Raw genomic sequence first — 14,011 nt, forward strand, 5'->3', positions numbered from 1 at the left:
TTGTGCTATATTAAAGATTAATTTTATTTTTAATGCTCAATAGAATTGGGATATAACTTCGATAATAGCCCTTTTCAGACTTTGAGCACATTAAATTGGCTGCGCATAGATCTTACCTGGCTTTAACCCTTGTGTCAGGCTTAAGTTTTTGAAAAAGCTCCAAATTTCTTTAAAATTGAACTTTGAATGATTAAATTCAAACATTTTTATAATTTCTTAAATATACTTGTGTGCGTTCTTATGATATATACAAGTTAATTCCAACGATGTTTAAACGACGAAAAATAATTTAACTTTGGGAAACAAGTCTTCTTTTATTTGATGTTATTTAGCAGCTAAATCAACTTAAATCAATTCTAGCCCTAGTAACCTGGAGAAGGGCATGTTGTTGTGTCCACTATCAATATGTCAAAAGCATTTGTTGGTGTTTCTGTGTAAGTTTGTATGTGTTTTTGACATTTGGCATTTATGACATCTATGTATGTACTCTTTTATATGACGAGTCATATTTTTCCAATAGGAGTGTCTTTTAATTTTCGCTAGCTGTTTGGTTTGTCAGCATGACCTCCTTGAATTGGATCGTCATGAAATGTAGACAATATAGATTCTTTTTCTTTTTCAATTAGGGTCACCGGGTTGAGTAGCGCTACTCTTAATGTTTTCAGTATTTTATTGCCCATTTGTTTGATATTATCAATTGAAACTTGTTCAAAGATATTTGCCCACGGTGACACTTTGAGTTGGTTGATTTGATAAATACTGGCTTGCTTTTGGAAGAACTGATCTAATTCAAGAATTCCATTAGTATACAAATCGCTAACATCATACTTTACGTACTTCGTCATTGTTGATGACTTCATATACGTTGGGCTTTGAAGCTTTTTCTATAGCTTGCCTAGGCAAGTCTACTTTGATATCTAGTAGTGACTTTCATTATCTTTCTTGTAATGTCTTTTAGTTCGTTGATGGTTATTCTTAATAACGCATCAGCTACATAATTGTCCTTGCCTTGCCTCCGAGAAAAGTGACCTCCTTCATGAAGAATGAGCACTTATCTGGATGCAACTTGATGTTGTTTTTTTCTGCATAGATCGAAAACATTTGTGAGATTTTTGGTCATATGCTTTTCAGAACAACCAATGACAATTAAGTCATCCATGTATTAGAATGCTTGAGATGGTGCAAGGCCAGTGAATGCGATTGTCATCATTAGTTGAAAAGAATTAGTCGCTATTTTAAAACCGTAAGGTAATCGTGTGAAACATAGTGGGCGTCATTACAATTGTATTTTTGTTTTTTTTTATTTCATTTTAAGTTTAATTTAAAAAATTAACGTTTGGCTGCCTGGTTTCGCACAGGCCGGGTTGAAAAATGGTCCAGCGCAGTCGGCAGGGCAACTCTTTGTCATTTTTGGCAGCGGCTTTTTTTCTGCTTGAGGAGGGCTGGATTTTTTAGATAAGTTCGTTATACATTGAGTGGAAGGTGTTTTCGTTTGTGTTTTGTATCTTTTTGATTCTTCTTCGAGAAAGTCTAGCTCCTCGGCTAGCCTCCTGGCATCGTTCCAAATCGGGGTCTTGCTGCTGTTATATAATAACTTGCATATTTCAGCTTTACGTTTCTTTATACGCAGCTGAATTCTTTATTTTCAGCCTGATCACTGGCTGTTTTTTGTCTTGCCCTATGGACATTTGGACAATTTTCACAAACGAAATACACCTCACTCACTCAGAACTTTTAATCCGTTGTTGTGGCTGATAGATGCAGCCTTCATTGTCCCGCGCCGCTCAGGTTCCCCCTCATCATGGCTGCTGCAGTCGGGTCTTCCCGCGGCGTTGTAGAATTAATATTGCTCTTGCTGCCGTGCTCTTGTTTCTGTGTATTTGATGTTGTCGCTGTGTTTTTTTTTTAGTTTCTCCCACGTTACGTGTCACTTGTCACGCTTGCCATGTAATAACCCTTTAGATTTTCGTAATAAATTGAACGCATGCTTAGCCTATGGATAACATATACATATAAACTTATGCTATTATCAGTTAACAGCTTCAAAGAGAGGGAGAGTGAGTAGCTTGCATATGTCTGTGTTAGTGAGCAGTCGATAACTACTAGGTCATCCAAATAGAGAAATGCTTGGGCTGGCTCTAGGCCTGAAAATGCGAGTGCCATCATTCGAATAAATGAATTTGGTGCTACCTTAAGACCATATGGTAACCGCGTGAAGCGATAAGAGCCAGTGCTCGTTGAAAATGATGTTATATTTCTAGATTTGTCATCTAGTTCAATTTGGTGAAAACCTGACATAAGATCGAGACATGAAAAATATTTAGCTCGTCCTAATTGGTCAAGTATTTCCTCAATTCTTGGCAGTGGATATTTATCTGCTAAAAGTTTTTTTGTTAATTTGGCGATAATCAACTACTAAACGCCATTTTTTCTCCTTTGAATTTGGGAGAGATTTCTTGGGTACAAAGAGAAGTGGGCTATTGTATTCTGAGATAGATGGTTATACTATCCCATCTTTTATTAGTTTTTCGACCTGCCTGTTAATTTGTGGCTTTTCTGTTTCTGCATTTCAGTAGTTTTTAATATATACGGGTGTTTTGTCTGCTAATCTTAATTTCTATTTATAAAAATTGTTACTTGAAACTGCTTCTGTTTCTAGACCAAATATGTCACTGTATTTGGTACATAAGTCAGTAAGCGTGTTTTTAAGTTGTTCAGGGAAATTTAATTTATTTATGACTTCATCTGTTCTATTGCCGCTATTTATGTTATTTATTTTGATGTCATATTGTTGTAATGACTCAAATTTTACTTCGGGATTTTGAATTTTTATATGTTTACTATTTGTATTTAAAATATGGACTATTGCGCTATTACTTTTTACGATTATTACACCAGGGTGTATTTCCTAGTTTGGTATAAGAACTGTATCTTCATTTGTCAGAAGCGTAATTTTTCTTATTACTTCTGATCTAGCTGGTAACAATATTGAGTTATCAATATCATTATGTAATAATAATAATCTATTATGCAATTGAATTTTCTGATGAAGTCTAGTCCAAGAATTCCACCGCAAGGTATGGGAAATTCATTGTGGACTATTTGGAAATTGTGGCTGATTACGAAGTAATCGAAAAGTAGATTAATTGTGGATTGTCCAATTGACTCTATTGTTCCCTGTCCAATTCCTGTTATACTTGTTTTATAGTCTTGATTTACATTTGAATCTGTTTTATTGTTTTTTAAAATTGAGACATTTGCTCCTGTATCGACTAGCAGAGTTAATGGTATATTATTTTTCCTATTGTATATTTTGATGAGACTACTGAGACTTAGATTTATATGATAAATTGTTATTACTCGTTGCTCAAGGGGGTTTGTTAGTATTCCGAGTTGCCTTGTGTAACTCGAATCTGGTTTTGCTGTCTGGATCCTCTGTTTGAGCCGCCTCGAGGATTGCCTCTGTTATCATTGTTTCTATTACCATTATTATTATTTCTGTAGCCGCCTCTGTTGTATGGTCGGCCTCTATAATTACCTCATCCGCGGTTTCCACTACGAGGATAGTAATTTTGGTAATAAAGGACAGTATTGGTTTGTCCGGTTGCTTCTGTGCAACTATCGGCAAATTTGGATATGGCATCATTCATGTTATTGAATGCGCCTGCTTGCATGATAAGTTTTACCTTATCTATAGCGCAGTTCTTGGTCATGGCCTTTACTGCTTGGACCGTAATGTATTTATTGGCCAAATCTGGCGTTAAACCATCGTTTATAAAAGCTCCTTTTAAAGCTTTTGTTAACTGCTCAACCTCTTGAGTGTACTGGTTGGCAGTTTTGCTTTTTTGTTGCAAGTTAAGTAGTTTGGCTGTAAATCTTCAACTGATTCGCCTTTTACCGTGCTTGATAATTTTGCAATGATTTGAGCGATTGTTTGCTCATTGCTTATCAAGTTTCTCGCATGGCCTTTTAGTTTTGTCTTAATGAGACTAATAGCTGTTGTTTCATGCGAGCCTTTTAGGGAATCAAGGAGATTCAAAGCGTCTATGAAACTTTGTGAATTTTCTGCCTTTCCATCGAACTCTGGTATGAGTGATGGGGCTAATTTTAAAAATTTAACTACTGTTTGAGCCATGTTTATTTTGTTTATACCTTCCAGTTTTTCGTCTGTCGTTGATTCTGCCAACAGTGACTTATCAAATGTTGCCGGTGTATTTAACACTGATGGTAGATAAAGCTTGAGATCATACTTTTTATTTAAGTTTACCAGATTATCCCTTAGACGCTGTAAAACGTCTGAAGTTTGGACTCTGTGTAAACTTGTCAGTTCATTTTGACACTCGGTAACTAGACTCCTGATTTCATTGTACTCATATACAAGGATCTCAGTGTGTTTAATTATGGTGGGTCTCAAAACTGGTGCGCTTTTATTAAGGCACTTGTATGATTTATCAAAATTTTCCCTATGCCGCTTTAATTTTTCTACTATTTCGGGCCAGTCCATGTGAACTTCCCCTACTTAAATATTTTATTTAAGCAGCGGCTTAGATCTTGTCTAAGTCGTTGGCTCGACTCATGTAACGCTTCCTCAGTGATTTTTTATGAAGAAGATAAATCTTCAGAAGGATGTTTGCTGAGGCTATTACAATGAGTATTATTAGCAGTATGTTTGTTAACTGCACATGGGGAGTGGTGTCTACAACTTCAACTACGTTAACTACATTGGCAGTGTTATCATCTGCCTTTGATTGTTTTCCCCCCATATTCCTATATAATGACTCTTGCTTTTTGTTTTGAATACTACCTATGCAGACGTACTAAGACAATTGTTGTCTGCCCAAGAATCGGATGCTCGTCAATAATTGTTTTTATTTTGACGTAGGGTTATGTAGACAAGATTATTACACACTCTATTTTAGAACATGAATAGAGTGGACTTGTCACTGTGCCGAATTCTTCTATATATTCGGATTCGAAGTCATATACTGATATGAATTCTCTATGCCTTTGCAAAATTTGTATGGCTCGCATACGAAAGTCTGTATAGTCGTTGTATACCTTGCTAATCCTGTCCTCAATTATGACTAATTCTTGAACATAATTTTTGGAATACCTAATGAGGCAAGCGGAGCACTTATTTCTGTCTTTGTTTCATTTTTTTTTTTTCGTATTAAAAAATTTTCTTTCTCAATTCTTGGAGTGGCCATACAATACCAAATATATGTATTAACATTTTTTTCTCTTTTTTTTTGTTTTTATATATATATATAAGTTTATTGGTATTTACTTATTTTATTATCCTCGTACATGGGATAATTAATTTTTTTTTTTTTTTACGGTTTCCTACCTATTGGTTCGCATAGTTTTACGGGCTATGCTTCTAATCGGGCAGAAATTAATTGCTCAATTTTTCAAGTTTTATATATATTTTAAATTAATAATTGAATATTTGCTGCATCTGCTGCTCGTCCGCTGCATCAGCTGGGCGTCGCCGGATGTGGCACGCTGATGCTCCCTCGTTGGCGCAGGTGGCGGAGTGCCTCCCGCACTTATATTGATGGCACAGCTTGTAGCGCTGGCGGTACCGGTGCTGGTCTTCGCACAGGTTGTTGTTTGCAAGTATAGTTGCAATCGATGCTGTAGAGTGGTCCCTCGCAGTCACTCGGGCATGTCCTCCTTAGCGTTGGTATTTCCTTTGCTTGGGGTGGTTTACTTTTGATTAGTATTTTACTAATATTTGGGATTGCAGTGTAGGTGGTTGTGTGCATAGGCTCTTGTGGCAGGCTCTTTTTCTTTTCTATTAGCAACGCCGCCTCTTCTGCCACACATACCCCTCTACTTACTGCGTTCAATTTTTAATTTTAAAATTTCTTCTTCTTGGTGTTGTCCAGCGCAGCAACTGTTGCAGACTCAGACCGAGTCACGGTCGCCATGTAATGTAATGTTCCACTTATAGTTGTTTTGAATTAAAAGACAAAGGCACGTCAGTGCTGTTTTGCATTGTGTGTAAGAATGATTTTATTCTGAGTCAATATAAAGCTCTTAGCCTATGGATACATGTATATACTTATGCTGTTATTGGTTAACAGCTACAAAGAGAGGGAGAGTGAGTAGCTCGCATATGCCTGTATTAGTGAGCATATATATTGCTCACGGAATGCGCTCAGACGGAGCGTGGGATCTGCAGCGTAAGCATAAACGGTCAGCTAGTGAGGCTAGTGAGGCTAGTGCACCGCGCTGCGTAATATGAGACCGAGCCAATACATAAAGTGGCTCTGGGCTTGTTTACTATATTATTGTTATTGTATGCAACAAAGTGCTGCATACTTTATATTTAAGTACAGGGTATTCTGTACGGGCATATACGCACTACAATATATATGTTGCTCATGCTACATTATAAAATTTTGTAATATGAATTAATTAATTAACATATTTTTCCTGCCTATTTTGTTGTATGATTTTTTATGTCACACTCTACGTTGACGCAAACAACATAGTGGGCGTCATTAGAATTTTAATTAAGTAATATTAACTTAATTATCGTTGTTCTTTAATGGCACGTTTACATCTGTGGCTACCTTGGAACGGTTAGCGTTGCCGATGCTTTTTATATTATGGGGAGAAGGTGTTTTGTGTGTCTTTAGACGCTTTGCTTCTTAAGTGAGGAAATCTAGCTCTCTTACTAGTCTATTTGAATTTTCCCAAGTCGGGGGCTTATTGCTATTATATAATAGCTTGCATATCTCAGCCTTGCGTTTTTTAATACGCAACTGTATGCCGACTCGATTTATTGGGTTATTCTTTTCGTCGTTTTTTTCTTGATCAACGGCCGGGGCACTGGCTGTTAATTTTGTTGCCCTATACTCATCTAATTTGATGCGTATGGGTGTTCTTTTAAGGCATATACACACAACAATCGGGCTATCTCTATATGGAACCGCTCTACTTGTCCGTTTGACGTGTTGTGGAGAGGTGCCGCATTTACAATGTTGCATGTGAAGGAATCGGTGTTCTGTTGTTCTGTTCTCTGTTGTGTGAAAATGTCCACAACACGATTTTTACAGTGCCACAATTTGGTAGTTGGAAAATTCCGCACCAAATCCTCCTGCACCATTTGCCACATTACTTTCTGAAGTGATTCTCTGCAGGTAAAACTTAGGGAGCTACGTTTTAGAGGAAAACGTGCCCTTTTCAAGAATTATCTGGTTTTGGCAACAGTTCAAGGGACTGTTCTGTGGACTCAATGGTGAAAGTCAAGGAGAGCTCACTATGAGCTGTTGCGATGCATGAGTCCGCATCTTTCTGGCTTAAAGCGTTGAGCTGTTGCCTGGACAAGGCATCGGCAACTAGATTCTCTTTTCCTGGTTTGTAAAAAATGCGAGCATTAGACTCGTCAATGCGTGCTTTCCACCGCTTGATCTTAGTGTTTGGGTTGGTTAAGTGGCTTGTGTAGTTAACTTCCGGGCTTTTTAAGATCATTGTGATGGATCGCCCTTCTTGGAAAAGTACTGCTCCAATACCATATCTCGAAGCGTCGTTCGTTAGATCTAACGGCATCTTGAAGTCAGGGTGTCGAATCATGACATCCTCGGATACCAACATGTTCCGCAGTTTCTGAAAAGTTAGTGATCAGAAAATTCGACTGGAATTTTTTCGTGATCTATGTTTGCTGACTGACCTAATTTCACCCTTTAGGATGTCGGAGAAGGGTTTCGCTATTGATGCAAAATCTTTAATAAAGCATCTATAATAGCTTGCGAGTCCCAAGAACGATCTGACTTCAAAAACTGTCTTGGGCTCTGGGAATGGCCTGAATGGCCTTAACCTTGTCCGGGTCCGTTGTGGCACCGTTACTAGTGACAACAAATCCAAGGAAATGTACACTCTTCTTAAAAAAGCGACATTTTTCCTCAGATATCCTCATATTTGCTTCATACAAGCTCTTTAACACCCAGGCGACATGTCTAACATGGGATTCTTCATCTTTCGAGAAAACGATGACGTCTTTGACATAGACATAACATGACTTTCCGATCTGTTCTCGGAGTATGTCATCAATCGCCCTTTGGAAAATGCTAGCGGCGTTTTTCAGGCCGCAAGAAGGTCGATAGAATTCATACCTCCCTCCGTTCACCGAAAAAGAAATAGTAAGACTTTAAAAGGTGATAGTGACTGAAAAAGGTGATAGTAAGACTTAAGATCCAGCGTCGAGTACTTGGCTTTACCTAAATTTCCCCGAATCATAGAGATGTTAGGAATGGGGTATCTGTCCGCTATGGTTATTTCATTTAGTTTCCGAAAGTCTATCACAAGACGTATGTTTCGGTTACCCATTTGATCCGTGGGGTTGTAATAGGGAGAAACGGTTATCTGAATTATTGACAAATTCAGCTGCGCCCATAGGGTATGAGTACAGTTTAGCATAGAAAGGCTGTTCGTCAACTGTTCTAATAGTGGCTACTACAGAAGTGTTGTATGGCAGCGCTTCGTTAGCGTCTGCGAAAGTTTTTTCCAACCCATTACCATTTGAAAAATTTTTTCTCTTATCAGGGTATACAATATTGGTTCGGAATTATTGCCAAACTTGAGTTGGCTGGAGCTTAGGCAAAGCTCTGCCCCGACTTGTGTTATTTTCTAATCCCAAAAACTGTTAAAAGTTCTGAGAGCAGGAAAAAAGTAGTCCCATGGCAGGATCTCTGGAGATTGCTATAAGCTATCCAATCGCTGGCCTTGTGGCGCAGCAATGAAACAAATGGTATTATTAGCGGCAACAGCCGGTTTGCTTGCTTACTTGAACAGAACTACAAATACTGTTGAGTCTGAAAACTAAAGCTAAAGCCAAAACCAGAAGTATACCCTGCCGAAGTCTTGGCCGGCAATGCCGACTCAGCATAAGACTCAGCATAAGTGGCTGATCGAGTTTCAAGTGCGCTGGAATGTTTAGATATTTTATATGTCACAAAGTATCATTTACTTAGATACACTTCAATATGTTGGGTTTACATACTATAATTAATAGTATATATTGCTTTTATGAATTATCTTGAAGTTTCTAAAATGTTGTTGATATATATCTGTTTAATTTGTTTCATTATTTCCTCTGAAGTTATTATGCCGTTAATTATTGATGATGGGTTTCAATGGTGTGTCTGTGAAAAGTTGGGAATGTCGAACTTGTAATCTGTCTTGTTAGCTTTGCTTGGTATGTCTGCACTATGCTGGGTGGAGGCTACTGGCGCGATGACATTGATTACCAGGATTCGTGATAGCGCATCGGCTTCAATATTATCCCTACCTGGCTTATAGACGAGTGTATAGTCGAACCGTTCCAGGTATACTTTCCATCTCTTTATTCTCCGTTCCAGATGCTATGAAAGTGAGTTAAGGGTTAGTGGTCGGTGTATATTTTATTATATTTGCTAATTTTAATAATTGTAGGTAATTTTTGAGAGCTTTTAGAGCCTAAATTATTGCTAACATTTCCCTTTCATTCTCTTCTGTTCAATGGGTCGCTTGTTCTGGGATAGAACAGCGCCAACAGCAAAGTTAGATGCATCTGTTGTGAGATGAAATTCTTTGCTGAAGTCTGCGTAATGGATTATTACCTCATTTGAAACCAAGGCGTTCTTGATTTTGTTAAAAGCTTCGATTGCCTCATCATTGAGGTTAATAATCGTTTTTGCTAATTGGTTTTTGGACACACGTCCATCTTCCCTTCTTAAAAGAGAGGTAAGGGGCTTTGCCAACTTAGCGAAGTCTTTTATAAATCTTCTATAGTAGCTGGCAAGTCCAATCAAAGATCTTAGATCTTGTCTCGATCTTATTTGGTTGTTTTCTTTGCTGAAGAAAATGATATCGTCAATGTAAATTAAACATATTTTTCCGATATGCTCACAGAGTATATCGCCAAGAGCTCTCTGAAGGGCGCATTGTCGAGTACGAAGGGGAGTCGTGTTAATGGAGAAAGCTGTTTTCTCTATGTCTGATTCTTTAAGAAGGAAAATTTGGTGAAATCCGCGTTTAAGATCTAAGACAGAGAATATTTTATTGTTACCTAGCTGCGCTAATACCTCGTTAATTTCAGGTATAGGGTATTTATCTGCAGTGGTTTCCTTGTTTAGTTTTCTGTAAGCTATGACCATGCGATACTTCTTTTCTTTTATAATTCAAAAAAACATTTATTTATATATGAGCAGCACTATGTGTTTACAATGAGTCATTATTACAAACTAAATGTTGTGTCTTAATTAATAACTAATGAAACCTTAGACCAACGAGGAAACGTCGCTGTCGGCGTCGTCAGCTTGGTGTTGGTGCGTGTGTGGAAATGCATCAATTCTGCATTTCGCAGGGATTCGCATTTCATGGGAACCAGCGAATTTTTTTTGTTCCGGTGATTCCATTATTTGGCATGCCCCAAAACTATGCCGAATTTGCGATCCCACGGTTGGCTGCCCAACGGGCTCGTTGACCTCGTAGGCACCTAAAATTGATTACGCAACATCTTGCTTCAGCTTTTCCCAGCACGTTAACTGGCCACATACGGGAACCAAATTTTGAAAAGCTGATTACCCAAATGTTGTTATTTTGGATAACTTAGGTGTTTACCTATATTGGGGAATCCGTTTTGCTTCAGATTTCTGCCCTTATGCTAGTTGCATAGGTCAGATTTTCGTCAGGATTGGCAAAGAGACTTGGGTGCATTTTGACTAATTGATTTAGGGTGTTAACCTGTTCGTTTTTCATGTGGTCTGTCCGTGGTATGACTGTGTTATCTACTTCTTGCTTAATGGGTATGCAAATGTTGTTTTTAATTATTAATAGGTTCTTGCTGCCTTGGATTACAGCATCTAATTCTATTAGGCGATCGTTGCCTAATATGGCATCAAATGTTTTTAGTGTGGGTAAAAGAAAGAATTTTTCCTCTATATCTTGTCTATTAAAAAGATAAGCGAACTTATGGAGTGTGATTTTAATGTTTCCGCCGACGTTTGGAATGGGTTCGGACACGAATTTGGATTGGACATAGTTTCTATTTGATCCTGTATCTAAATTAGTGCATTTATAAATGCTGTTTTATTAGTTTTGGTTATTTGCATTTACAAATGCAGTTTGAGTTAAAACTGTTAAAAACAGTGATTTATACAAAGGAGCGATACGCTTCGCTTTATTCATAACCAAAATAAGACATGAAATATAATTTTGGTTATAATAAGCAAAGCTAGCCTGCGTCGCCGTCGCTGTCCTCAAAAGTGCAGCGTTATGACCGTTGCGGCTAGAAACGTAGTTGCGACATATCCGCCGCGATCATGACTCTGGTCATTGGCTTCCCTAGAACCAATAGTCAGGGGTTAACTACCCCCCTCTCGGAGACCGGCCGTCCTTGGACGCGTTTAAGTGTTCCAGTATCTGTGAGATTTTTCGGGAGTTTCGGCGTTTTATCACCAGCTGATGAAGCCAGCAGACTACAGCTCCCACAGCACAAGCTAACAACATTATGCCGAGGGAAATTGCCAATTTGTTTTCGACTGCGACACTGTCTCTAACCTCTTTGCTGTAGTTAAGTTTCTCCTCTCTCAGACTGAATGTAGGGAAGGCTGAGCACCGTTTCGTGACCGCTGATGTTTAGTGTAACGGGGATGCCGCTATTGCCGGGATCCTATTTTGCACGCTCATGCGATTGAAGTATCGCGTGCCATTTTCAGGGGCATGGGACGTGAAGGTGACAAGGTTGCGATCGTTTATGATGATGATGCCGTCGTCCACAACGGTGACAGGGTCGAGGTGACTCGGCTGCGATTGGCAATGAGCCGTACCTCCTGCATGGAAACCCTGCGCGAGTCTCCGAGAGAGATAACAAATGATGTCCTGGTTGAAGGAGGATGTTGAACAATTTCACAATGTATTCTTCTCTTTATTTTTTATAGGTATTCAATAAAAGACCAACTGTTGGGTTTGATTCTTCAGTACAGACTGACTTTCTCAACATGAGACTGAAAAAGTGCGGATTTAGGTGCTTTCAATTGCTAGCGAAAATAAGTGTCGCAACCACATCCTCTTAAACTGCTTCTTTTGGAATTTGATACAATGTACTTAAGACTGTGACAATATACTGATGCCCTCTTGAGTGGGCAGCGAGAGGTCAGGGGAGGGGAGTGTCCTTCTATCCGCTTCTTGGTGGTTTAGTTGGTGGTATCGACTCTGCGATACCCTCGCTGGGAGACTGCTCTCGGACTGCTTGCAGAATGTGACAGTTGCTGTTTGTGAACAATTTGCTACAGCTAAAATCTGTCCATCGCAATCAGCCACCTAATTGCCGTGGAGTTGAAGTACGGAACCATTGTGGGCGACTGGGAAAATGGTTTTCTTCTTGCATTGCTTGCTTATTATAGGGAACTGAATTATGAAAGTTATTAAATTGTTCTTATGTTCTACTTTAAAATTAGATACAAATGTCTGTGACTTGGTCAGGGAGAATATTTATTAAATCAGAGTGATCACTTATTGTTACATTTATTTTTTTAAGGTTAAAGTAAGCATAATGTTCCCTCTTTCTGTTATCATCATTCTGTTGCGTGTGCTTAGGGTTTCAAAAAGGTGGCCTGTGTCAGCCCGCTTATCTTTTGAGGATATGAGAATTTTGTTTACAGTATCGGTCAGTTGGTTAATCTTTTCTTGTACTTATGAATTTATGATAATCCGTCTTTTGCTTTCAGTGACCTAAAGCCGTTTGCTGTCGTTGTTTTCTCTTTTTTTTTTAAACGTCAACGGAGGTTGTCCTTGTGGACCACCCTCCCCTCAATGAGGACCGTTGTCTCCAAGTCCGCTTCAACCTTTTTTTCGACACACATAGGCGATAGCTTGTTGCCTTATCTGCGGGTTCATCTAGTTCTTCGGCTAGTTTCCTGGTGATTTCTCAAGTCTTTGGGGGGCTTTGAGTTATTATATAACACTTTACAAATTTTGGCTTTGCGCATCTTTATGCGCAGCCGTATGCCGTGTAAAGTATTTTCTTTATAAGTTTGAATAAAAACACTAGCACGTCAGGCTGTTTCACTGTGATGTTAAGAATGCATTTATTGTGTTCAGGAATGTTCTTAGCCTATGGATAACATATATAAACTTATGCTGTTATCGGTTAACAGCTACAAAGAGAGAGAGAGAGAGAGGGAGAGAGTGTAGCTTGCATATGCCTGTGTTAGTGAGCATATAAATTAACCAATTCAATGGTACTGAATTATAAAATAATATATTTTTATTTTTTTAACAGCACTATGTGCTTTTCAATTACAATGCTTTCATAAGGTCCCTTTGTCAGGTTGACCAATTTGATTGCTGTAATAAATCTTTGCAAATTTGCGTCCAGTGAGAAATCTAAATGAAATGTATCCATATATATAAAGTTTCTAATTCATATATGCTTACTGGGGTCGATGAGACCAATTGTTGAATTCTTTCCTTAAAACAGGCATCTCTAACATAGACTTCTCTTATTGCTTCTATTGTGTCCATTATCAAGAATTTTCTTATCTTTTTGTTTCAATTTTTATATATTTTATTTTCGATCTTAATTTCATTGTTTTATTTATTCTTTTCATATCTCTTATTGCTTACATTTTTACATTTTGTACTTTTTAGTACATTGTTATATTTTGTCCAGATCATTAGCTCTGCTTAAGTAACGTTTTTTAATTTTCTTGTTATGCATTGCATAAATTTTGAGTCCTCAAGAAATGACAGATACAACGGCTATGATTAGCAATAGAACTGCAATTTCTTCCAAATTTTCTCTATGATCGATGAGTTTTACATTATTAATGACATTTGCGGCTGATTTTTCAATTTTTTATTTTAGTTAATCGTTGTATTGTATCTGAACGAATTATTGCTTATAAAATTTCTCTTTTCAAATTTAAATTTTTGTTTATTTTCAAATTTTAATAATGTTCTTGTACTTATGTGCAATTAAATAGTTTTTGGGTTTTTAATATTGGCAGAAGACCATTTT

General features: G+C 37.9%; 1 protein-coding gene across 1 annotated transcript in view; it reads left to right on the top strand.

Annotated features, from left to right (window-relative positions):
• Positions 1 to 14,011, top strand: part of rk (rickets) — a 58,433-nt gene that overhangs the window by 39,817 nt on the left and 4,605 nt on the right. The gene's annotated exons all lie outside the window — the stretch shown is intronic.

The sequence above is a fragment of the Drosophila montana genome, unplaced genomic scaffold, assembly GCF_035044405.1.
Source record: "Drosophila montana isolate Dmon_TW-CO22-7 unplaced genomic scaffold, ASM3504440v1 contig_312_1, whole genome shotgun sequence".
Taxonomy (NCBI): Eukaryota; Metazoa; Arthropoda; class Insecta; order Diptera; family Drosophilidae; genus Drosophila; species Drosophila montana.